The sequence below is a fragment of the Lactuca virosa genome, chromosome 1 (genome assembly GCF_052849685.1).
Source record: "Lactuca virosa cultivar CGN04683 chromosome 1, Lactuca_virosa_CGN04683_v6, whole genome shotgun sequence".
Taxonomy (NCBI): Eukaryota; Viridiplantae; Streptophyta; class Magnoliopsida; order Asterales; family Asteraceae; genus Lactuca; species Lactuca virosa.
Genome location: NC_136426.1, coordinates 208186382 through 208210511, shown reverse-complemented (window position 1 = coordinate 208210511; position 24130 = coordinate 208186382). Strand labels below are relative to the sequence as shown.

Here is a 24130-nt window from a genome sequence, read left to right as displayed (position 1 = left end):
CCTGTGTCTCGATATGCTCGTCATGCTTTAACTTCCGACTAAAACTTTAAAAAATAGAAGGAAAAAAGGGGATTTGAGAGCTAATTAGAGTAACTGGACAGCTGGATGCTACCTTTTATTTTGGTATAAATAAATAAATGATGCATCATCTTCGTTTCCATCGTTTCCTCGATTATTCTGTGATTGAAAAAACAAATAATGCTCATCCCTACATGTCGGGTCATTAAGTATTGCCCGAAGATTTTCCAACTACGTAATAAATAACAACATATATAAACTTATGAGTTAATTTATCAAACATAAACGAAAACTATCAAAGTACATTGCTATTTTTAAATCAAGACAAAAAGCCAAAGTACATTGTTATTTCATGCACATGGGACACAAACCCAATTACCAAAGTTTTTAGAAAATAATCAACATAAAACGAAAATTACGAAATCAACATGCATATTATGATGTCAAAGTAGATTGCTATTTTAAAACTAAGACAAAAACTCAAAGTACATTGCTATTTCTTACACTTGGGACAAAAACCCAATTACCAAAGTTTTTAGAAAATAATCACCACAAAACGAAAATTACCAAATCAACATGCGTTTTACGATGCCAATGTAGATTGTTATTTTTAAACTAAGACAAAAAGCCAAAGTACATTAATATTTCTTGCACTTGGGTCAAAACCCCAATTACCAAAGTTTTTAACAAATAATCACCACAAAACAAAAAATACAAAATCAACATGCATTTTATTATGCCAAAGTAGATTGCTATTTTTAAACTAAGATAAAAAGCCAAAGTACATTGCTATTTTCTTGCACTTGGGACAAAAACCCAATTACCAATGCTTTTAGAAAATAATCACCACAAAACCAAAATTACCAAATCAACATAAATTTTATGATGCCAAAGCAGATTGCTATTTTTAAACTAAGACAAAAAAAAACAAAGTAGATTGCACTTGGGACAAAAATCCAATTACCAATGCTTTTAGCAAATAATCACCACAAAAAACCAAAGTAGATTGTTTTACCTATGATGGTTGTGATGGTTATGGTGATGGTTGCGATGGCTGTGAAATCGGCGGGAGAGCAGAAGGTTTACGACCGATGCCTTTAATATGGCCACGTCTCTCTCCTAATACTTTCTCAAAAGCAACTCTTTCTTGAGCGGGTGTTAACCCACTTTCACCTTGGGTTTGTTTTAAGAGCTCTTCGACTAACCGATTCTGTAATTCCCAAAAGTGAGTAACAATTAAGTATAAATAAACACTTAATTATTATAAAATTATAATAAAATACTGACATATTGTTGTTCCGCCTCGGTAGTAACAAATACACCATCCCTATCGGTATGAGCCTTGCGAGACGTTTCCACCCTCTTAAGGTTTTGCTTAACATTAAAAATTAGATTATATTTTAAATAAATAATTATATGTATCGTACGTTACCTTCTAATAGCAAGTGCTTCTATACGAGCTCGAACCCCCACTCACGTTCGTTTGCATTTGACGAACTTTTTTGTTCTTGTCTGGAGCAATTCTATGTTCGTCCGTTTGGAAATACTCAACTACTTACTTCCAGTTATCACCATCCATATCCTCTGGAGGGTTTCTAATGCTCTCGGTATATCATCATACCCTCCGACTGCCAAAAAATATTCTTTTGCGTCAGGTTTACGGTCTCGATAACCTTTTAACAAAGTTGCTTGAAAACTCTTTGTCAACATATTAGCTTGTACATCCTGGTAAATCTGATCCAAATCAAACTTTATCTACAAAATAAAAAAAATAAGTTAACCAAGTAAAAACCAGTCATAATTAACCATATAAAATATTTTTAAATAAATAACTACCCCTAAATGTTGTATTACGGTGTCCTTTATTGCAGGGGAAACTTTTTTCCATGTCCATTTATAGAAAGGGACCATATGCCACATTGTTTTTCCAACTTCTCGTGAAAACATGTCTTTCGGCTCTCCTATGGGATCATATGTTATCTCCCTATCATAATCCATGGTAATCGGTTTTCCCTTCTTCTATAAGATCGATGTTTCAAACTTTATATTGTTGGCTTTGCCTCGGACTTTCCTACGTGTATGTTGCTCAACTACAAATATAATTAAAAATTATTAGAAATGGTATTTAATTTATAATAATTGAATAAAAATAGTAAATAAAAATCCATAATAAACTTATGGTCCTGCTCATGGTGATCGATACCTCTACCACCTGGGAAAGGTGGGTCCTCAACCCCATCACCCCCGTGTCCACGACCCATAACAGCAACCATGGTATACACAAACAAAATCCATATTGACAACATTTCCTGAAAAATTATAAGATATACAAATACAACTTTTATTACAAATAAACATTTACATAGGAATAAACATTTCTATTTAAACCCGGAATCCAAATAAAGTTCATATTACAAACACGTATTTCCTTAAAGATATTCTAATCAGAATCTTCCTTATATCCTTCAGTGTCTTCTTCGGTATCATAATCAGAATGGGTATCATCGTAATCAGTCTCGCAATAAGAAACATCATTGACTCTACCAGTTGACGGAGGAACTTCAGTTGCACTTTCTACCTCAACACTGACTTTAGGAATATTTTGAAAGTACATGCTGAAATCAATAAAAAGTGGAGCATCGGATAAAGAGATATTTGAAGTATGTCGACATTGTCTACATTTTCCGTGTGAGCCATTGTCAACATTTTGGACTGAGACGATCATCTTTTGAAGGTAGATTCCAAATACTTTGATGATTAACATGCTCGACAACACATCGATGGTTATTGTTTTGCTCTCTAATGTAGACCACTTGTTTGGCTTGTGAAGCATATATGAGTTGATCATCTTTGTATGCTTCGATTCGTGTGCCGATACATGTGAAATGATCACTAGAAATAACTCTTGTTCAAGTATCAAACCACTTGCAACGAAATAATACAGTTGAATAATCATGTGTATACTTCAACTCTATAATCTCTTCTAACTGGCCATAATATTTCTCGCCTTTCTCACCCACTGCTAAAACCCGAGAGTTTTGTGTTGTGTGTTGTGCGTCATGACTAAGTACCATAAACCTAACACCGTTGACTATGCAAGTGGTGTAAGAATAAGCATTCATTTGCAGACCCATTGCAAGAGCCGACAACTCTTTGTGGAATTCTGGAGAGTTTTCTATTTTCATTTGATGAACCTAGCAAGTATAGAGTAATATGTATTATGTATTCTTTAGATCAATGAAACAAATTTATTTATTAATTTATGTTACCTTTTCAGGAAACCAATTACAAAATTCTCTCATGAAAGAGTATTTTTCATGGGATCTATGAAACTTCTCACCATTTTTTTGCAACCATTCATTTCTCCGAATGTTTAGAATTCTTAAGTCCTCTCGTGCATTTGATGTGTCTTTAATTTTACCGTTCATTAGAAGACTACCTACCAAACTCTTGTTCAAATTTTTCTGGACATGCATGAGATCTATGTTGTTCTTCAACTGTAGAGAAGACCAATACTCGAGTTTGAAGAAAAGGCTTCGTTTCGACCGGTTCAACTCGTCATCTTGCCTCTTTGGCTCCCTACCTCCATGCTCAGGATGTTTACCTGGTTTATGATTTCGTAGACAACCTAGTTACTCTTGTATGTCGTTATTACTAAGGTGTCTCGAAGCAGGTCTTGTCTCTTCCAACCCGTTAAACTCCAACCTCTTTCTTAACGGATCATTAGCATCTAGGAAACGATGATGACCGATATATACGACTTTATTTGTTGCATAGTACAAAGTAGTGTCTTCATTGCAAGTAGCACATGCTCTATACTCTTGCCAAACCCAAAAAATTAAGGTTTCCCAATCTGGCAAGTACGCTCACTATACAATGAGTACGCCCTAGCATGTTCAACGTACACCACGTACGCATTGAGTATTCCAAATCCCCAAAAATTACAATAATACCATTAGGGTTCCATCGCATACTTTCTTGAACTAAGGGACCAAAATGCAACCTAAATAAATTAAAGGACTAAAATAAGCATCCCCTTAACATCGGGATGTTACACACATGGTTTTTCTTTATCATGAGATAAAGAACTTGTTTCGTTTACCTTTTTGAAAAACATTAACATTATAATTGGATTAAAAAAATAATCGTCACAAAGTCATACAATTTCAGAAATTCTAAATCTAATTATAATCTAAACAGTTAATATAAGTTTACTACTTATCTATTAATTTTAGAGCATCACTGTTAATATCATAAAAGTCAAAATTAAGTTATTAATTAAACATATAATACAACTATACTCCATTTAATGATTGTATAATAAATCAAATTTAAAGCCATAAATGATGAACCATTGTATAACGTAATTTGGTAAAATGGTAAATTTCATTTAGTACATGTAATTTGATAAAAGTTAATGGTAAATATGATTTATGCTATTTCAGAATATGTGGTTGTCTATATCATGCTATTGACTATACTATAAACCACACCAATAGAGAGAGAGAGAGAGAGAGAGAGAGAGAGAGTCTATTAAACAATTAATAGTGTACCAAGTCCATTAAACAACTTCCACTATGTACAACTTTCTTTAGATTTCTAGTTCCAAAGTTTATAAAGTAGAAAAGAAAGAGGGTTGAACATAGACTCATAAAAAATGGAGAGTTTGAGACAGTATGTGGTGATAAGAAGATCAAGTTCAAGCTTTTCATTCAACTGAGAGTGGTAGATGATTGTGTTGCTCCATAGCAAACAACGTCGATGGGCTTAAGAGCGGTTACGGACGGCAACAATGAGTAAAGATTATGTAACTTTTGTTTTTTTAGGGTTTATGTATTTTCCGTCTTTTTATCTTTTATTCCTCAAAGTTCGTTGTTAATTTCTTGTATTTAACGGGTTTATAAGAATATTTTTTTTCTTGTATTTAACAAGTTTGAAAAATCAAATATAAATTAAGATATTTATAAATCAGACTGGTTTCCTGGATAAGTATCTTCTAAGATCCAAAACTATTTTTTAACAAGTTTGAAAAATCAAATGTAAATTAAGATATTTATAAATCAGATTGTTTTCCTGGATAAATTTGTATATATATATATATATATATATATATATATATATATATATATATATATATTAGCCATTAAACTAATTTTTAACAGGTGCCATCCAAATTTATTATATAACATACAAAAAAAAACCAAAAATAAGGGGTGTCCATGGACACGCTCTGCCTATAGGTGGGATCACCCTTGTTTCTACCTTTATACTTTATGTACTATGAATAAGAAACTAAAACAATCAAATTACCTAAAATACCCATGCCCTAAGAAGATACTGTTTATTTTTCTAAATCATCCATAATTTCCATGTTTATGAGATAGCAGAAAAAATACATTGCTTTTTTTTTTTGCATATAAAGTGTGGTATAAGTAATTGTGTTAAGTAGCATTGTACTAAAGTAAGATGATAAAAACTGACAATTTTACCCCTAAATACCACTTATTTTGTTTCCCTCTTGTTGTATATTGTGGAATATAGCACGTTAGCGTTAGCGGTGGAGTATATAGTATCGACGATGAGTCTAGGTTTTCTTTGGTGTTACTCATGGAGCAATACCATGTAAGAGATGCTTGACACAATTATCACGTTACCGATTGTTAATTCTGGTAAGTTCCTTAAATCGAAAATTAGTTTTCAAACATAGACCATTTTTACAAATGTGTTTTGATAAATGTTCTATACTATGTTATTCTGGAAATTAATGATGGACCATCAATAGATATTTACCAACAAACTTGATCCTCGAGAATAAATCGTCCATAGGAAGTTTGTGCATGTGTTATGTTTCTTGCATGCTTATCAAAATTCATTCAACTGTCGTTCACATGTTCTAGAAGTCACATTGCGTTGAAACAAAAAAGGAATCCAAAGATACTTTAAATGTAAAGTCGCAATAAATATAACACAATATGCAAACATAAAAACACCGGGTGTGAGTAATCCAATTATCATCCAAATAAACTTTTCAATGTAACATTCACAAAATCAAATCTTTTGCGTTGAGCTTTCTTAAACTTATAGAGTACAACTTGAGGGAATGTAAAAACGATAAATATGTGTACAATTTTACCTTATGTACATTATTAACATCAACTTCTTCACGTCATTTAATTTTAAAATTAATATAATTGTTAGTATATATGATTATTATGATTTCATTAAGCACAATTATAATTTTAACTTTTAATGAAACCATTAATTTTATAGCCACACATTATATTAAGTTTGTGCTAATTACACACTTTGATGTTGAAAGGCTAAACAATCAATATGGTATACTCAACCTGGAATAATCACAATGTCAAATGATAGAAGATATTCTCACTTAAAAAAGAAAGAAAAATGTAACAAGTATTTTTGCTAAAAATATAAATAAAGATACTATGGCCATTTACAAATAAGAGCTGTTAAAAAAATATTTATGTATAGTAAGGACTACTATGGTCTTTTACAAATAAGAGCTCTTAAAAAAAACTACAAATAAAAAAGCAAGTGCCACTTTATTCATCAAGCAACAAAACTGTCATTTTGGGTAATGGTTGGGCTGTATGTGAAGAAATGTAAAATTTTAGGGGAGGTGGATGCAAATCACCATCGCTAGAGATCAGGATTAGGGTTGACGCCCACACTTTTCTTACTATATATTAGATGTTCAGTTTCAGTTTAATACTATTTCACAGCCGCTGTCATAATCGACCCTGTGAATCTAATAGCATTCACACGATATATTATTTCTGAAAATCATCCATTGTTTTGATAAAGTTATCGATCTGCGTCTTTTTCGGTCATCATAATCACCAAGACTTTTATGTGTCGATTACGAAAAAAAAAAAAAAAATCTCTATCATGCTTCTAGATCCAAAAACTAGCAAAGATCCGCAATATTTTAAAACAAAAAACATGTAAGTTAACTGATACGTTAATTTATACCATTCTGAATCGTGTGTTTCGAAGCTGTTTTGTCCTTTTTTTGGTGTTTCGAAGTTTATATATGTTGTTCGCCTGTCACTCACACTATTTCTTGATCTGTTGTCAGTCTAGTAGAATCAGATCGGTACCAGTTAGGTGTTCATCGCATTTCAAAATTCGGTTTCGTGGGTTTGTCCAGAAGCCACTGTACATTACCCTTTCCAAGGTAAGTTTATAAAACGTTTTCTTATGTAACTGTTTTGATGCCAATAAATGACTGAGTGATGTTTGGAGATGATGGCGATGTTGACAGAAGTTGCAGATCTGATCAATAAATTTGGTCCCTGTAGTATAGTGCTTGTTTTAGTTTTGGTCCAAGGTTAAAATGGTCAATCAAAAAAAATCCATTTATGCTGCGTTTTCATTTCTGATTGTTAGATTTATCCTCCTTGCAGTGTGAAAGGGAATATCTAATAGGGTGTTTGAGGGCACATAAGAAGATGGATCTGAAGGTTTGTTAATTTGAATCTCAATTTGCTCAAATTTCCAACGTTTTTCACTTGATTTAATATGAGATTGTTGATCTGAAGGTGTGCTTTCATTTCGGAGGAATCAGAATCGGAATCACCAATTCCGATGTGAAGTGGATTGTGTTCCTTGGGAAAGATGTTTCTGATGACGACAAAGTGTTGCTTTCACAAGCAGTTGATATCTCTCATGTGAGTATAATCTATAAACTATAAAATAGTGTTTTTATTATTATTCTACAATGTTGCTACAGATTAATCAATAGATTACCATTTATTTTATTTCTGCAGGTTTTTATTGATTGTAACAGAAACGCTTCACATCTATTGTTGATTCCATTACTGGAAGTGATTTTATTCTATTAATGGTGACATTCTAAGGAACATCTTTGTTAGAAATGTAGGTGGTGGGTCCTCAAGGTGGAATTACTTTTCAAGATGGTTTTCGTTTTTGTCTTTGCATGGAGAAGTAAAGTAAACAATGAATGAATGAGTAATGAATATCCATTTGGTGGATTTATATTTATTGGCTTTAAAATATAGATTTGATGTATGTTTCAAGATTTTTCCTTTGTTGAATATGCAATTATTGTTAATTTTTTCATGAATTTATATTTTTTTTATAATGTAAAAATGCACCGCCAACCTGTCACATAAAATCTATCGGTAATCTATTAGTGAGTTTTTCCTAAATTTCATCGTTAGTGTAGGCCTCCTGGTTAATAAAAATGTCTTCTGGTCCCTGTCTTATATTCAGTCCAAGGAAAAAGTTAATTGGACCAATTGCGCTCATTTCAAATTTAGTCTCCATCAACTTCCTAAATTCAGCCGTTAAGCTACAATTCATGGAGCCGAAGATGATATCATTGACATAAATCTGAACTATCATTAAATGTTTGCCTTCTTTCTTTCGAAAAAAGGTTGGGTCAACCGAACCTTGCTTGAATTTCGACATTTTAAGAAAGCGAGTTAACGTTTCATACCAGGCCCTCGGTGCTTGCATTAGACCATATACAGCTTTATCCAACACATAGCAGTTGCTTGAATTTCGACATTTTAAGAAAGCGAGTTAACGTTTCATACCAGGCCCTCGGTGCTTGCTTTAGACCATATACAGCTTTATCCAACACATAGCAGTGATCAGGGAATTTCTCGTTCATGAACCCAGGAGGTTGTTCAACATACACCGTTTCTTCTAGTTCTCCATTTAAGAAAGCACATTTCACATCCATCTAGAAAACTTCGAAGTTTTTATGTGCAACATATGCCAGAAAGATTCTAACTGATTCCAACCTTGCTACGGGACTGAAGGTCTCATCATAATCTATTCCTTCTTCCTAACAATATCCCTTCACCACTAGCCAAGCCTTATTGCGAATGACGTTGCTCTCTTTATCCAACTTGTTCCTGAAGACCCATTTTAAGACGACCACAGAAGCATCCTTTGGAGTGGGAATCAACCTCCAAACTCTATTACGTTCAAACTCATGGAGTTCATCTTGCATTTGCTTGTACCCAATCAGCGTGATCAAGTGCAGCATTAACCGTGTTCGGTTCGATTTTGGAGTCAAACGAATTAAACATGCAGAATTCAACATGAGAGAATAAAGCAGTTTGTTTCGCTTTAAGTTGGGAGTGTGTGAGAACTCGCTCAGATGATTCACCAATAATTTGCGTTTTAGGATGATCCTTTGTCCATTTCGTAAGAGGAGGATAGTTCGGGTCATAAACAAGATCCAACTCAGCATTTACTTCTTCTTCAAGTTCCGTATTGTTCGCTTTCGTCATTTGAATTTTCATTCTCCCCCTCAAATGGCGAAGTGTAGTCCGTATCGGGTTCAGGACACTCCCCCTCGGTTGGACCATCATTGATCGGAGTTGGATTCTCCCCCTTGAAAGGGATTTCAGTTGTTTTTGGTACAGACAAACCCTCCCCCTTGAATGTAGAGCTTTCACTTGGAGGGTTTTTAGTTAGTTGAGTTTCGGTTGGTGTGGGATGATCACCTCCCATTTCCTTTGCAGCATCATCGATGATCTTTTTGAGATAGTCGATGTTGTTATCTGCTGATTTCGCTTCTGAGTTTATTGCCTTTTCCGGTTCATCAAAGAGTAGCATATACTCTTCAAACAGATTGGAGATAGGGACCGAGACTTGACCTGATTCTGGAAAAATGTCTTCTACAGTACCTTCGCTTGTTTGTATCTTCTTCATGTAATTGTCATCGAAAGTCACATAGTAGGTTTCTTCAATCTTCCTGGAGCGTTTATTCAAAACCCTATATGCCTTTGATGTAAGTGAATAACCAAGAAATATTCCCTCGTCTGCTTTTACGTCGAACTTGTTTCAGTTCTCTTTAGAATTAAAAATGAAGCATCTAGAACCAAAAACGTGGAAAAACTTCACATTGGGCTTACGATTGTTCAGAATCTCATATGGAGTTATTGAGAATCGCTTGTTGAGGAAGGATTGGTTCTGAGTGTAGCATGCAGTTGCAATGGCATCAGCCCAGAAATAGAGTGGAAGAGAAGCGAAGCTTAGCATGGTCCGGGCTGCTTCACACAAGGAACAGTTTCGCCTTTCAACGATCACATTCTGTTGTGGAGTATATGGAGCAGAAAAGTTGTGAGTTACCCCCTTTTCAGCCAGAAAGTCTTCAAACTCTTTATTATTGAACTCAAGCTCATTGTCGCTTCTTATGTTCCTCATCACCTTTCGCAGTTGCAGTTCCACTTGCTTGATAAATGCTTTCAATTTAGGAGTTGCTTCTGATTTCTTTTTAAGAAAGAAAACCCAGGCGACGCGGGAAAAATCATCTACTATGACAAGAATGAACTTACTACCACCGATGCTTTCCATAGCCGAAGGTCCACATAAGTCAATATGTAGAAGTTCAAGAGCTTCAACAATCTTTGTATTGATACGTGTGGGATGGCTCTTTCTGCTTTGCTTTCCCATCTCACACGCTGCCCACAGGTGTTCCTTATCAAACTTGAGAAGAGGAAGACCTCGAACATGATCACCAAGCACCAACTTATTAATATCTTTGAAGTTCAGGTGCGATAGCCGTCGGTGCCATAACCAACTTTCATCAGAGTTCGCCTTTGATAGCCGTCTACCTTGCGTTCAGACTTCAACAGAACTCTTTTGGATTGCTTTTCAATAATTTCTGATCTCTCATCATCGAATGAAACTTTCACACCGGTTCCCACAACCAATTGAGATACACTGATGAGGTTGTGCTGCAATCCTTCCACGTAAGCCACTTTTCGAATTGTGAATTCTCCGTTCGTTATCATTCCATATCGTTTGATTGTGCCATAGGAATTGTTTCCATACTTTACACATCTGCCATCCTTAAGGGACCGAAACTCCCTCAGCTCTTCCTTCCTTCCTGTCATGTGACGTGAGCAGCCACTGTCTATGTACCATTCGTCATCAAACTGCTCGTCACTTATAACCTGCAAATTTAAGCAGATTTAGGAACCCAAAGTCACTTGGGCCCTGGTGAGTCTTTTACAGAAAAAGGAATAGCAACAGAAATATCAACCAAATAAGTTCTTTTTATTAGAGTGGTTTTGTCTTTTCTTTTGATGGTGTAAACTTTTATTTTATTTTTGTCTTGTTTAAATTGTGGTGTTTCAGATGGTGTTATGTTAGCTGGTTTTGGAATATTCTTTCGAGTCCTAGGGTTACTAGACTTTTTCTTATTATTGATTTCATAGTTCGAATCAAGCTTTCCCTTTCCTTTGATATCCTTCACTGAAGAAGGCTTTTGTTAGCAGCAAGACGGACCGAAACGAGACTTTTGATTCTCAACTTTGGCGTTAGGACCGAAACTGGATGTTCGAAACTGAGCTCTGGTGTTGGAACCGAAACTGGATGTTCGGTTCTGAGCTTTGGAATAATAGGAGCTCGGACTGAAATTTTCCTTTCGGTTGATCTTTGGCTTGTCATTTCCTTTGACATTTGAATCTTTCTTGGAAGGAACATGGTTAGGGTATTGAGACTGCCAAAACTGTTTTCGCTCATTCAGATTCTTCATATATCTTTGATTTCTTTGGTGTTTCTGTTCAGCCAGCTGCTTTTGAGATTTATGAATATTGAAGCTTAATTTCGGCTTATCCTTTTGAGCTTCGATTGTCTTGGAAGATACATTGGATGCCTTCTTTGGTTCTTCTGGTATCTCTTTTGTTCCACTCGTGCTTGGTTTATCAAAACTTGAGGGTTTGTTGATGGGTTCAACAACGTATCTACCCCTTACTCTCCATGAGGTTCGCTCCGATAAGCCGACGGTTTCGTCTGCATTATCGATAGGGGCGGACCAGAAGTAATCGTCGCATCCTTCAGCATTGTCTTTGTCGACCAAGATTTTCAATTTTGCCGTTTGTTTCTTGGTGACACCTTCAACAACATATACTTGATTTGGCACTGTTGAACTTTCTGATAGACAACTGCTTTTTCTTTGAGTTTCTTCGACTTGTCCTTTGACATGCGAGGATATTCAACTGAGTTCTCAGATATGAGTGGTTTTTCATTCTCGATTTTGCTCTTCAAAAATTCAGAGCAATCAACCACATCTTCCACCGGGATTTCGCTCATTTCACTTTCCTCATCAAATTCATACGTGTTTTCTATATTCATTTTATGTTTTGAAATTAATTTGGCGTTTGACGAGTCAAATGTTTGAATGGTCTCGGACTTAATTTTCAACCTATCATTTTCATCCAAAATATTTTTGAGCATGCATTTGTGTTCCTTTGAGTCAATAAAGGTCTCAATCTTGTCCAGTCCTATTTTGTAAGCGATGGAAGTCTCGTCTGATGATATTATTGATTCACACTCAGCAGTAACCTCATCCTCCTTAAATTCAAGGAAGGGTAAAATCATATTGTGAATCTTTTTCCCTATTTCACAGTCTAAGTTCAACTGAGTAATATTCGTATATAAACGTTTTGCAATTAAACAAAAAACATTCCGTTGTTTTAAAAACTTTAAATTGTCTTGTTGCAAATAAATAAGTTCGTCTCTAGCTCTAACTAACTCCGTCTCCTTCAGCTCAATCCACATCCTTCTCTCCTCACTCTTCGAAGACACCGTGCTGAGTTGGTCAGTTAGGTTAGAGTTCGCTAAGCGACTTTGCATGAGACTACCACTTAAGTTAGAAAATTTAAATTTTAGTTCATTTAATTCTTCTTCATAGTTTGTGATGGGAACTTTAAGTGATTCAAGGATGGATTGTACCTTTTTGATCAACCGGTCACAGTCGTTGATCCTTTCACTCATGGGCTTGGCTACAAAACACTTGTCCTCATTCAGGTTCGACTCCTTATGCTCACCTTCGGTTGGTCTTCCAGCAGTAACCATTAAACATTTCCCAGCCGAACTAGTAACTTCCTCTCTTGCCACATAAGCTCGTCCATGTGACGGTTTTCTCACTTCTTCATCCTCAGAATCGGTTGACCAGACCTCGACGCCACCGAACTCATCTTCATCCACATTTTACTGCACAATCAAGGCATTCATTGAACTATTAGTTGCATTATTTTTCTTTATTTCTTCCAACTTTCGCATGTGATAAGCCTCATGATTTTCACCGTCCCTTTTTTCAGCCGTCTTCCTTAACATGAAATCTTTGGCAAAGTGGTTCTTGCCATGACAATAATTGCAGTCGAATCCAGAGTCTCCTACAGGCTTGCATTCTTTCTTGTCGTCATCCTTTTGAGGGGTGTTCTTCGTTTCTTCTTTCACATTCTCAGAGCTGTAACTTCCTTGCCAGTTTTGGTTCTTATTGATAGGGAACTTCTTTTGTGTGAACTTCTTTGGGTTGGTGACCATCATTGCATATTCTTCGCCAGTAAGGTCACACTCAGACATATCTGAATCCTCCTGTTCTTCTGCTACACTTTTGCCTTTTGAGACAAGAGCCAGCGATCCCACACCGGAAACTACCTTTGCCTCTTTGGTTACCATGCTTTCATGGGATTTATGAATACCCATCAGTTTCGCTATCGAGTATGATTTAAATTGTTCATGAGCTTTCACCGTTGAAACTACTGCCATCCATTCTGGTCTTAAGCCATTCATGAATGTCACCTTCTGCTCAATCACTTTTCTTTCAATACCATGCTTGATCATCTTGCTGAGGATATGATTGAAGCGATCGAAGGTTTGTATCAGTTTCTCTTCAGGTTTATGTTCAAAAGCTCCAAATTCTGAGAGCAACAAGGTTTGGATCGAGTGTTCTAGATCCTCATCGGTTGAGTATAGTTCTTTTAACCTATCCCAGATTTCTTTAGCCGTCGTGCATGAACCGACTAAACGAAAAGTGTCAGATTGCAATGCAGATCTGATCATTCTCATGGCTTTCACGTTACATAGTAGCTTATCCTTTTCGTCTTGTGGAATCTTCTCTACGTCCACCAAAAGCTTATTATATTCTTTTTGAGTCTTCACTGTCCTGTTCGTTCCAGAATGAACAAACGGCCCAATTGTGATAGCTTCCCAAATGAGATAACCATTATCTTCAGATCCAACTACGTAATCTTCAAAGTGATGCGCCCACACTTCATAGTCTTGAGTGTAAATAATGGGAACCCTTGTAGTGGATCCAATGCTGTTGGAGATGTTGATGGGATTTGTTTGAGAATCGTCGTGAGACATGATGAGCCTTTCCTAGGTACTTCTAGAATCAGACCTGTAAACTTGAGATTAGGGTTTTATCAAACACAAGAGTTACCGTCGACAGGAAGAAGACGGCTTCTTTATATTTGATAAAAGCGGAAACCCCAAAGAGTTCTTCAAACAGAAGGAATGCGTATTAATTACACAGTCTCCTACTTTGATACCAATTGTTGGAACAAAGTTCTAGTAGGATCGATTGATTCTAAGCAGAAAAGCAATAAATAATGCAATAAAGAACATAGGAATGGTTTAACTGGTGTCGAATGACTAAGCTTTAACACCTCAGAAGAGCTCGATTAAGAACTTCGTCTGTAGAGATGTTTAGGGTTACAAAGCAATAATAATAATAATGACGACCGTATCTAAGGCATACATGCATGCACTATAAATAGCTTAACCCTAATCAATAATCACATATGGACAGCCCCATACCGGTTATACAAAAACTAAGCCCATGACGCAACACAAAATACCCAACAGGTTGCATCTTGTTGTGAGGTCGCTGGTGCTCGACCTTGACTTTCCTGCAAGTCAAGCACCTTTCCATGTACCAAGCTATATCCTACTTCATGTAGGGCCACCAATAATCAGGGCGAAGAGCATCGGCCACCACATTGGCCTTCCCTGGGTGATAAAGGATCTTATAGTTATAATCCTTTAGCACATCTAACCAACAACGCTGCCTCATGTTCAGATTCGGCTGGTCCATCAGATACCTCAAGCTCTTGTGGTCTGTGTAAATGGTACAACTTAAAACCCCGTAGAGGTAGTGTCCCCAAATCTTGAGGGTGAAAACCACATCCCCTTGCTCCAAATCATGAGTCAGGTAGTTCGCCTCATGAGGCTTTAACTGCCTCAAATCGTATGCTATCATGCGACCCCGCTGCATCGGCACTGTACCCATACATGTGATCGACGAATCCATGTAAACCACGAAATCATCTACGCCCTTCAACAAGGTCAGAATCGATTCCTCGCACAACAGCTGTCTGAGTGTCTCGAAGGTTGCCTGGTGCTCAGGCCCCAACGAAATGTAACCGACTTCTTGGTTAGTCGGGTCAACGGGACATCAATCTTGGAGAAATCCTAGATGAATCTCCGATAGTAATCCGCCAGACCAAGAAAACTCCAAATCTTGGATGGAGACCTCCGAACCTCCCACAGCCTCACGACCTCTACCTTGGCCGGATCGACCAGAATACCCTGCTGGTTGACAAGGTGCCCCAAAAACTGCACCTCACTCAACCAGAACTCACATTTGGAGAACTATGAGAAAAGTCTCTCCCTCTTCAGTGTCTCTAGCACCTCCCTCATGTGCTCCACGTGCTGCTCCTGAGTCTTGGAATAAACCAAGTTATCATCTATGAAAACTATTACAGACTGGTCTAGAAACGGTCTGCATACGCTGTTCATGAGATCCATGACGCGGCAAGAGCATTGGTGAGCACAAATGGCATCACCACGAACTCATAGTGACAATAGCGAGTCCGAAAAGTTGTCGTCTCCACATCGTCATCCCTGACTCGCATCTGATGATAACCTGATCGCAGATCGATCTTGGAGAACCAAGATGCTCCCTGAAGCTCGTCAAAAAAACCATCAATCCTCGAGAGAGGATAACGGTTCTTCATCGTTACCTTGTTCAGCTCTCGGTAATCTATACACATCCGATGTGGCCCGTCCTTTTTCTTCACAAATAGGATCAGGGCTCCCCATGTTGAACTACTCGGTGCCACACCCCCAAACCGGAATGGCGGAAACATTCGGGGGAAGATGACATCATGTACAGTATCACAAAAATTGCATAATAGTAATCAAAACGAACACAACCATTACATTTATAGAATATAGTATTTACATCTGTTCAATACATAATTTGTACGACATCGAAAGTGTATAGCAAAAGTATAAGAGATGCGACTCAATAAGCTCCGTCTTCTCAAAACCTGTGGGTGTACCTGTCTACCGGTTCCTTGAGAATACAAGTGGTTTTGAAAGTGTAACAACATTTAAGGTGTGAGTTCATAAGTATGTCTTTGAAATGGAAAGCTTGTCATTGTTCTTTGAAAATGTTATAGTGTACTTTCATAAAATCCAATATTTTCTTTAGTGTATGAAATTTAGTCTTAGGACTTAAGACAAAAATGTATTTTTGTTACTGTACTATGAAATACTAATTTGTAGTCTTATTAATAAATAAAACTATATCATGCATGTTCTTGAAATTGTATATGGTACAAAAAAATAGTGTACTGTAGTAGTGTTTGTATGAAAACCTTCTTGTATGAGTGCCTGGAATCCACCAGCTGTAGTTTAAAATAGTGTATTGTAGCTTTATTATTTAAAATAAAACCTTTTGTATGAGTGTCTGGAATCCACCAACTGTAGTGTAAAATAGTGTACTGCAGTTTTATTATTTAAAATAAAACCATTGAAGTAGTTTTAATCCCGTAAACAAATGTTCTAGTTGATATGTTGTGAGTTTCATATAACCCTGCTAAATTGACTAGTGGCCTCTACGACGTTCTTCAAGCGTCGGAATGTTATGACATTTGTCACCCCAGACTTGCCAGCCTAACTGTAGCTAACAGTTTACGTGCGGGATTGGCAGTCTTGTATAGATCTATACATAAATTCACGCTCTCCCTCCAGGAGACTATGGTTATAATTTATAGGAATTGGACCTATACCTTGATGGGTACAATTGAAGTAGTGTCTCACAACCATGTATTAACTAGTTTATGTGTAATGTCGTAGTGTTCTCTTGTACTTGAAACTGTATGTATCACCTCGTAGTAGTGTACTTTGTAATGTAATAATAATTATACGTAAATAATTATTTAGTAGTGTATCCTTGAAATAGTGAAATAGAGTAGTATTCCATAAACTATACTATAGTTTATATACTTTTTTCTGTATAGTATTCTTGAACTTGTAAAATAGTGTAGTGTTTCCCAAACTATACCTATTATAGTTTAAATGTATGTTCTTGTTTTGTGTATTGAACTTAGTAAAATAGCATAATTGTCACACCCCGCTAAAGCGGAAACACGAGGCGTGGCATTATAAAGGGTTTCATAGCAAAAGTTAAAAGACAACACCAACCATAGTATTAAAAATCATTACAAATTTACAATGGGTTTGAACAAATTTTTAAAAGAAATTACAACGTAAACTGAAATACAACACATGCGAATGCTCCTAAAAGTGATGTGTCCCTAAGTGCCACTTACTCGATGATTCCTCAAAAAGCATGTAAACAAGCGTCAACTATAAAAATAGTTGGTGAGTACTCACAAGTTTATAACATAATATAGTTTGAAATTCATGATAATCTGAATATTGATAACAGTTTCCATAAACAAATGTTCATTGCTAAAATAAGTAAATAAGTTTTCATGAATAGAAGTTTGTTGCTAAACCGAGTAATAAAGTTTCCATAAGTAGAAATATATTGCAAAATGAGTAATAAGTTTGCATAAACAATGTTCGTTGTCATCATGAGAGATAAAGTATGTTGCCAAAATGAGATGCAATGTTCATATTCTCATGGGAAATAAAGTTCATTGCTATAATTAATAAACAAGTGTGTTGCTATAATAAGTAAAAAGTTTGTATGTATATGAGCAAACAGTGAGTTCACAACCAAGCCTATGACTGATGCCCTATCAAGATCTATGCTTATCATTCCATAGATTATATGGTATCATGCACTCCAACAATCGGGCGAGTGAGGAGTTGTCAATTCCTAATAGCTTTATACATAATTACCATTGGCTCAAAGAGTTAATGGTTGGATTAAAGTGTAAGAGAAGGGACTTAAGACGATAAAGCCTCATGTTTCGTGTTGCATAGACATACATAGAGAAATATAGCAAAATATAGCAATCATGTTTGATACAAATCAATTTAAATACAACGAAGAAATAATAGTTTTTCGGAAATGCTTTTCCACCCCAAAACATAAAAACCGAAAATAGGGGAGTCATGAATACTCACAATACATTGAGATGATGCAAATGGTGCCTTGAACTACGTTCCACTTGTACTATTACCGATTCCTACAATAATGGTATTCGCTGGTGAGTCTCTAATCGAAATCTAACATTAGTATACTTACTACTACAATAGAATTATGTCAATATTGTGTCAAAATTTAATATTGATAAGTTACAAACATTTTTCTGAAATGGTGAAATTTTATAACTCATGTGATTAAGACAATTTTGGATATTAATTTCCAAATTTTTGTAATATTAATTGAGGGTATTTCAACTCATTTAAAGGTGTTTTAAGCTCCTAAAAATCCAAAATATTATCAAACAGTTTCTAACAATTCTCAAACTTTAAATTTTCATTTTAAACACAATAGAGGTCTTCCAAAAATTTTGCCTTGAACTTTTGTTGTGATTAACTATTTTTTCAAATTTTTATGCCTTCATAAAAATATAAATTTGTGAAAAATAGAATTCAGAAGATAAAAATTCCCAAACTTTTTATAATACTGGCATTAGACATACAGAAGCTGGGAAAAATATAAAAATAGATTTCTAATCTGTTCAACCCAGTTTTATGATTTTTGTGCATTTATTCTAATAAAAATTGAAATAAATAGAAAACAGTTTCCAAAATTGCCCAAAAATTTTTTATTACAGTTATTAAACATTCTTAAGTTGGGAAAAATATAAAAATGGATTTCTAAACTGTTTAACCCAATCTGGGAAAATTACCAAAGGTGGTTTTTATCTACTGAAATCCGATTTTGTGGATTTAAGTGTATTTAATATTAGAAAATAGAAGAAAAATAGCATACTGAATAGAAAAACCATCCAAATTTTTATTTAGAGTTCTAATATATTATAGAGAATTTTCCTATTTTTAGTCCACTATAAATACAAAAATCGGGGAAAAATAGGAATGCATTATGAAAAACTTTGAAAATATTTGTCGGAGTCTTACACATAGTGTAGGAGCTGCGAAAATTATTATCTATTATAGGGGTCATCCACGAATTTACCTAGGATTTATAGACCTCATAAGTATTTTATATGATTTATTTCCCTATTTTATTGCAATAATTATAATAATTCGAGAAAAATGAATTATTTTCTGAAACTTTAGAGATCATCTTATATTATCAGTGGGATTCTTGAAAAAGTTGGATTTGATCAGAAAGGAGTTTTAGGTATTTATCTGAGAATAAATCCTTTATGAACATATTTGAAAGCTTTTAACAAGAAACTTTGATCATCAAGCATCTAAGCTTGAAGATCATCACATGCATGTTGTTTTGAAGACCATTCATGAGTTTGAAATGTTCCAAAATCATTTTTGACAGAAAACTTAGGGTGCATGTGGTGATTTTTACCCATAACTTATAGAAAAGTATGTTATGTTGATTTTGACTTAGGTTTTGGTCCTTGGATTTCACCATTTACAACATGCATGTTGTTTTTGGGTGAAATCCTACCACCATCATCATCAAAACCATGAGTTTGTGTGTGTGTATGTTTACGTGTTCACGATCTTTCATTAGAATGGAGTAGAAGATGGAGAAATTGCAAGAAAGCAAGTAAAACTTTGAAAGAAAGTGAAGGGGAATGAAAGAAAATTCGGGATTACCTTCAAGAATACTTTAAGATGATGAAGATTTCCTGATTATAGGTTTTATTGATTTTATTTTTCCAGAAATTTTGTGGGTTTGTGAGAGGTAAAAAGGAGAAATGGAGTGGTGGTGATGAAGAGTGTGAAAGAGAATGAGAGGTAGAGTGAATGTTTGCGTGTTTTGACTGGATACTGATGGCTACGATTTAAATAACTGTCTAAGATTATAGTACAACCAATAGTCACACTCAACAATGTTTGCGTGTCTAAATGATTAAATAGATTATACTAATAACCAATTTTTTGGTAATAAATTGAATATTGGTCACAATTACAAACACTATTGTGTCTATAAATCAACTACATTTATTTTTTAATTGATTTTCTTTGTTTAAATGATGTAAAATAGTCATAGTTACAAATTTTTATATACCTAAATGATAGCATCGATCAAGATAATTAATACAAATATGGTCGTAAGCTAATATTAAATCCATAATTTTAATAAAATGTGTGTGTCTTTATAATACTTATCATCATGTTGTACTTAATTGTGTGTTTCTCTACGCTAGACAATAGTCACAGTAAAAGATTGTTTTGTGACTAATTATTAACAAATCGTCATTTATGAAATTAATTACATGTGTTCATTTTGTGAACATGGTCATGTTCACCATAATTGCATGTCTACAAATGATACCCAATAGTTTTAGTAAACTATGAATTGTATGAAAATTTATTTACATAATGCCACACTGAAACAAAAAGTGTGTTGCCAATTGGTGATACACAATCACTATAATTAATAAAAAACTGTGTCTATTGACGGTTTAACGCCACAATATTGGATAAAATGAATGAGTATAGTAACAAAATTTCCTACCCAATAGCCACACTTTTATGATACGACCATATTTTTTCATACTATACAGACACTAAATTTTAAAGGGACCATAAGACTTATACAAAGAAAATGTCACTATAAGCAGATGGTCACACGCATCACCTTCTGTCACACTTTCAGTGAAAAAAAGAAAATGTCACTATAAGCAGATGGTCACACTTTTATGGTGTGTTCGTTGATCATTTTTGAAATAGTGCTTGCTGACTTGCGATTGTAGGAGTTGAATGGTTGTTGTGTTGCCTAATTTTTGTAATATACATGTCCAATGCCTAGAAAACATGCATATTACTATTGTCTTGGATGTTGATTTCGTTCACAATGGTTATAAATAGATGACTAGTTACCCCCTTACAACACCCTTACCATTCTGTGAATTTTTTGACCAGTTGTTATGTTTCCCCTTTGTTGTTTTTTTGAGGAATATAGAGCTTTATCGGAGGAGTATACAGTATCACACTAGTAGTCTAGGGTTTCTTGGCGTTACTCATGGAGTAATACCATGTAAGAGATGCTTGATAGAATTATCACATTAACCATAGTTAATTTTGGTAAGTTCATTAAATACAACATTAGTTTTGAAACATAGACCAATTTTATAAATATATCTGGATAAATATTCAATACTATATCAATATGGAAATTAATGATTGACCGACAATAGATGTTTACCGTCGAACTTGATCTGCAAAAATCAATCTTACGTTGGAAGTTTGTGCATGTGTTATGTTTTTGGCATGCTTATCAAAACTCATTCAATTGTCTCTGACATGTTGTAAAACTCACACTTTTGTGAAACAAAGAAGGAATCCAAATACACTTTAAATGCAAAGTTGCAATAAATATAGCACAATGTGCCAATATCAAAACATCAGGTGCGAGTAATCCAATAATCATCCAAATAAACTTTCTAATAGAACTTTTATAAATTCGGATCTTTTTTCAGCTTTCTTATACTTACAGATTTAACTTGAGGAGATGTAAAATGATAAATATATGCACGACTTTACTTTATGTACATTATTAACATATGTTTGTTTAGAAAATTTAATTTGAAAATAAGTATAATTACCAATATACTTGTTTATTACAATTTCATTTAACACATTATTAATTTCACTGTTAGTCAAACCATTAATTTCATAATCAAATGTTATAAGAAGTTTATGCTAATTACACGCTTTCATGTTGAAAGGCTAAACAATGAATATGGTAAACTCAACCTAGAATAATCACAATATCAAATGATGGTAAATATTCTCACTTAAACAAGAAAAAAATATATAATGTATTTTTGCAAAATAAATAAATGAAGATACTGTTGATATTTAGAGATAAGAGCTGTTAAAGAAAATAGTTATGCATAGTATATGGCCATTTACACATAAGAGCCGTTAAAAGAAACTACAAATAAAAAATCATGTACCACTTTATTCATCAAGTAACAAAAGTGTCATTTTGCGTAAGAGTTGGGTTGTATGTGAAGATATGAACAATTTTAGGGGAGGTTGATGCAAATCACCATGGCTAGAGATTAGGGTTAGGGTTGACGCCCACCCTTTTCTTACTATATATTAGATGTTCAGTTTCATTTTAATACGATTTCACAGCCACTGTCATAATCAGCCCTGTGAATCTAAATCCAGCATTGACACATGATGCATTGTTTTGATAAAGTTATCGATGTGCGTCTTTTTCGGTCAAGATAATCACCAGGACTTCTGTGTGTCGATTTCAAAAAAAAATTCTCTATCATGCACATAGATCCGAAAAGTAGCAAAGATCCGCGTGATTTTAAATCAAAAAACATGTAAGTTAACTGATACGTTAATTTATACCATTCTGAATCATGTGTTTTCAAGCTGTTTTGTCTCCTTTTTTTGGTGTTACGAAGTTCATGTTGTTCGCCTGTCACTGACTCTATTTCTTGATCTGTTGTCAGTCTAGTAGAATCAGATCGATACCAGTTAGGTGTTCATAGCATTTCAAGAGTCGGTTTTGTGGGTTTGTCCAGACGCCACTCTACCTTACCCTTTCAAAGGTAAGTTTATAAAACGTTTTCTTATGTAATTGTTTTGATGCCAATAAATTTTTAATTCTCAACTTTCCAATTTATGCTATATTTAGTAACGCTTCAGTAGTGTCTAAATCTGACATCTTGTTCCATTCTTACTAAATAATGTTTGGAGATGATGGCGATCTTGACGGAAGTTGCAGATCTGATCACTAGATCTTGACATGCTTATTCCAAAAATATATATCAATAAATTTGGTCCCTGTAGTATAGTTCTTGTTTTAGTTTTGGTCCAAGGTTAAAATGGTCATTCAAAAAAAATCCATTTATGCTGCGTTTTCATTTCTGATTGTTAGAGTTATCCTCCTTGCAGTGTGGAAGGGAATATCATATAGGGTGTTTGAGGGAACACAAGAAGATCTATTTGAAGGTGTGTTAATTTGAATCTGAATTTGCTAAAATTTCCATCCTTTTTCACTCGATTTAATATGAGATTGTTGATCTGAAGGTGTGTTTTCATTTCGGAGGGATCGGAATCGGAATCACATATTCCGATGTGAAGTGGATTGTTTTCTTCGGAAAGATGTTTCTATGACAATAATAGCATTCCAAAGAACATCTTTGTTAGAAAAAGAGGAAGTGGTGCTTCAAGGTGGAGTTAATTTTCAAGATGGTTTTGTTTCAAGGTGGAGTTACTTTTCAAGATGGTTTTGTTTTAGTCTTTTGATTGAGTTGTAAAGTAAGCAATGAATGAATAATAAATGCCAAAAATTGATATCAATGGAGGCATTTTAAAGAACATCTTTGTTAGAAAAGGAGGTGGTGGGCTTCAAGGTGGAGATACTTTTCAAGATGTTTATGTTTTAGTCTTTTGATTATGTACTAAAGTAAGCAATGAATGAATGAATAATGAATACCATTTTCGTGGATTTATATTTGTTGGTTTTAAAACATAGATTTGATGTACTATGTTTTAAGATTTTTTTTCAATGTGTAAGTTTATTTAATTTTTTCATGAGTTTGTTATTTTTTATAATGCCAAAATCATCTCTATTATTTCATATAAAATCTATTAGTAATTTTTTAGTGAGTTATTCTTAGATTATGGCGGTAATCTGTTAGTTTGTTATATCTAGTCGGTATTTCAATTCAAACTCATTTCATTGGTAATCTGTTGAAAAAAATATTTTCATCGGTGATTGGTTACTAATTACTTTGACAACGGTCAAATTCATGTCATTCTCGGACTCATGCATCTTTTCATAACCCATATATACTTGACTCTTACGATTCTAGTAAGTTGTCTAGCTACTGTAGAAAATGCCGATACCCGAATTAGAACAAACTCCAAACATTTGTTACAATTGAAAAAGTGTATAAAACCCTAAAAATAAATTAAAATTCTCTAATTT

General features: G+C 34.6%; 2 long non-coding RNA genes across 2 annotated transcripts; both read left to right on the top strand.

Moving 5' to 3' along the window:
• Nucleotides 1-6775: 6775 nt before the first annotated feature.
• On the top strand, nt 6776-8039 carry LOC145108455 (uncharacterized). The gene is made up of 5 exons (XR_013708278.1): nt 6776-6983; nt 7118-7216; nt 7446-7502; nt 7581-7709; nt 7809-8039. It is a non-coding gene; the product is annotated as an uncharacterized LOC145108455 (long non-coding RNA).
• Nucleotides 8040-22322: 14283 nt separating this feature from the next.
• Nucleotides 22323-23639, top strand: LOC145108448 (uncharacterized). Its single transcript, XR_013708277.1, has 4 exons — nt 22323-22514; nt 22647-22745; nt 23092-23148; nt 23227-23639. It is a non-coding gene; the product is annotated as an uncharacterized LOC145108448 (long non-coding RNA).
• The last annotated feature ends 491 nt before the right edge of the window (nt 23640-24130 follow it).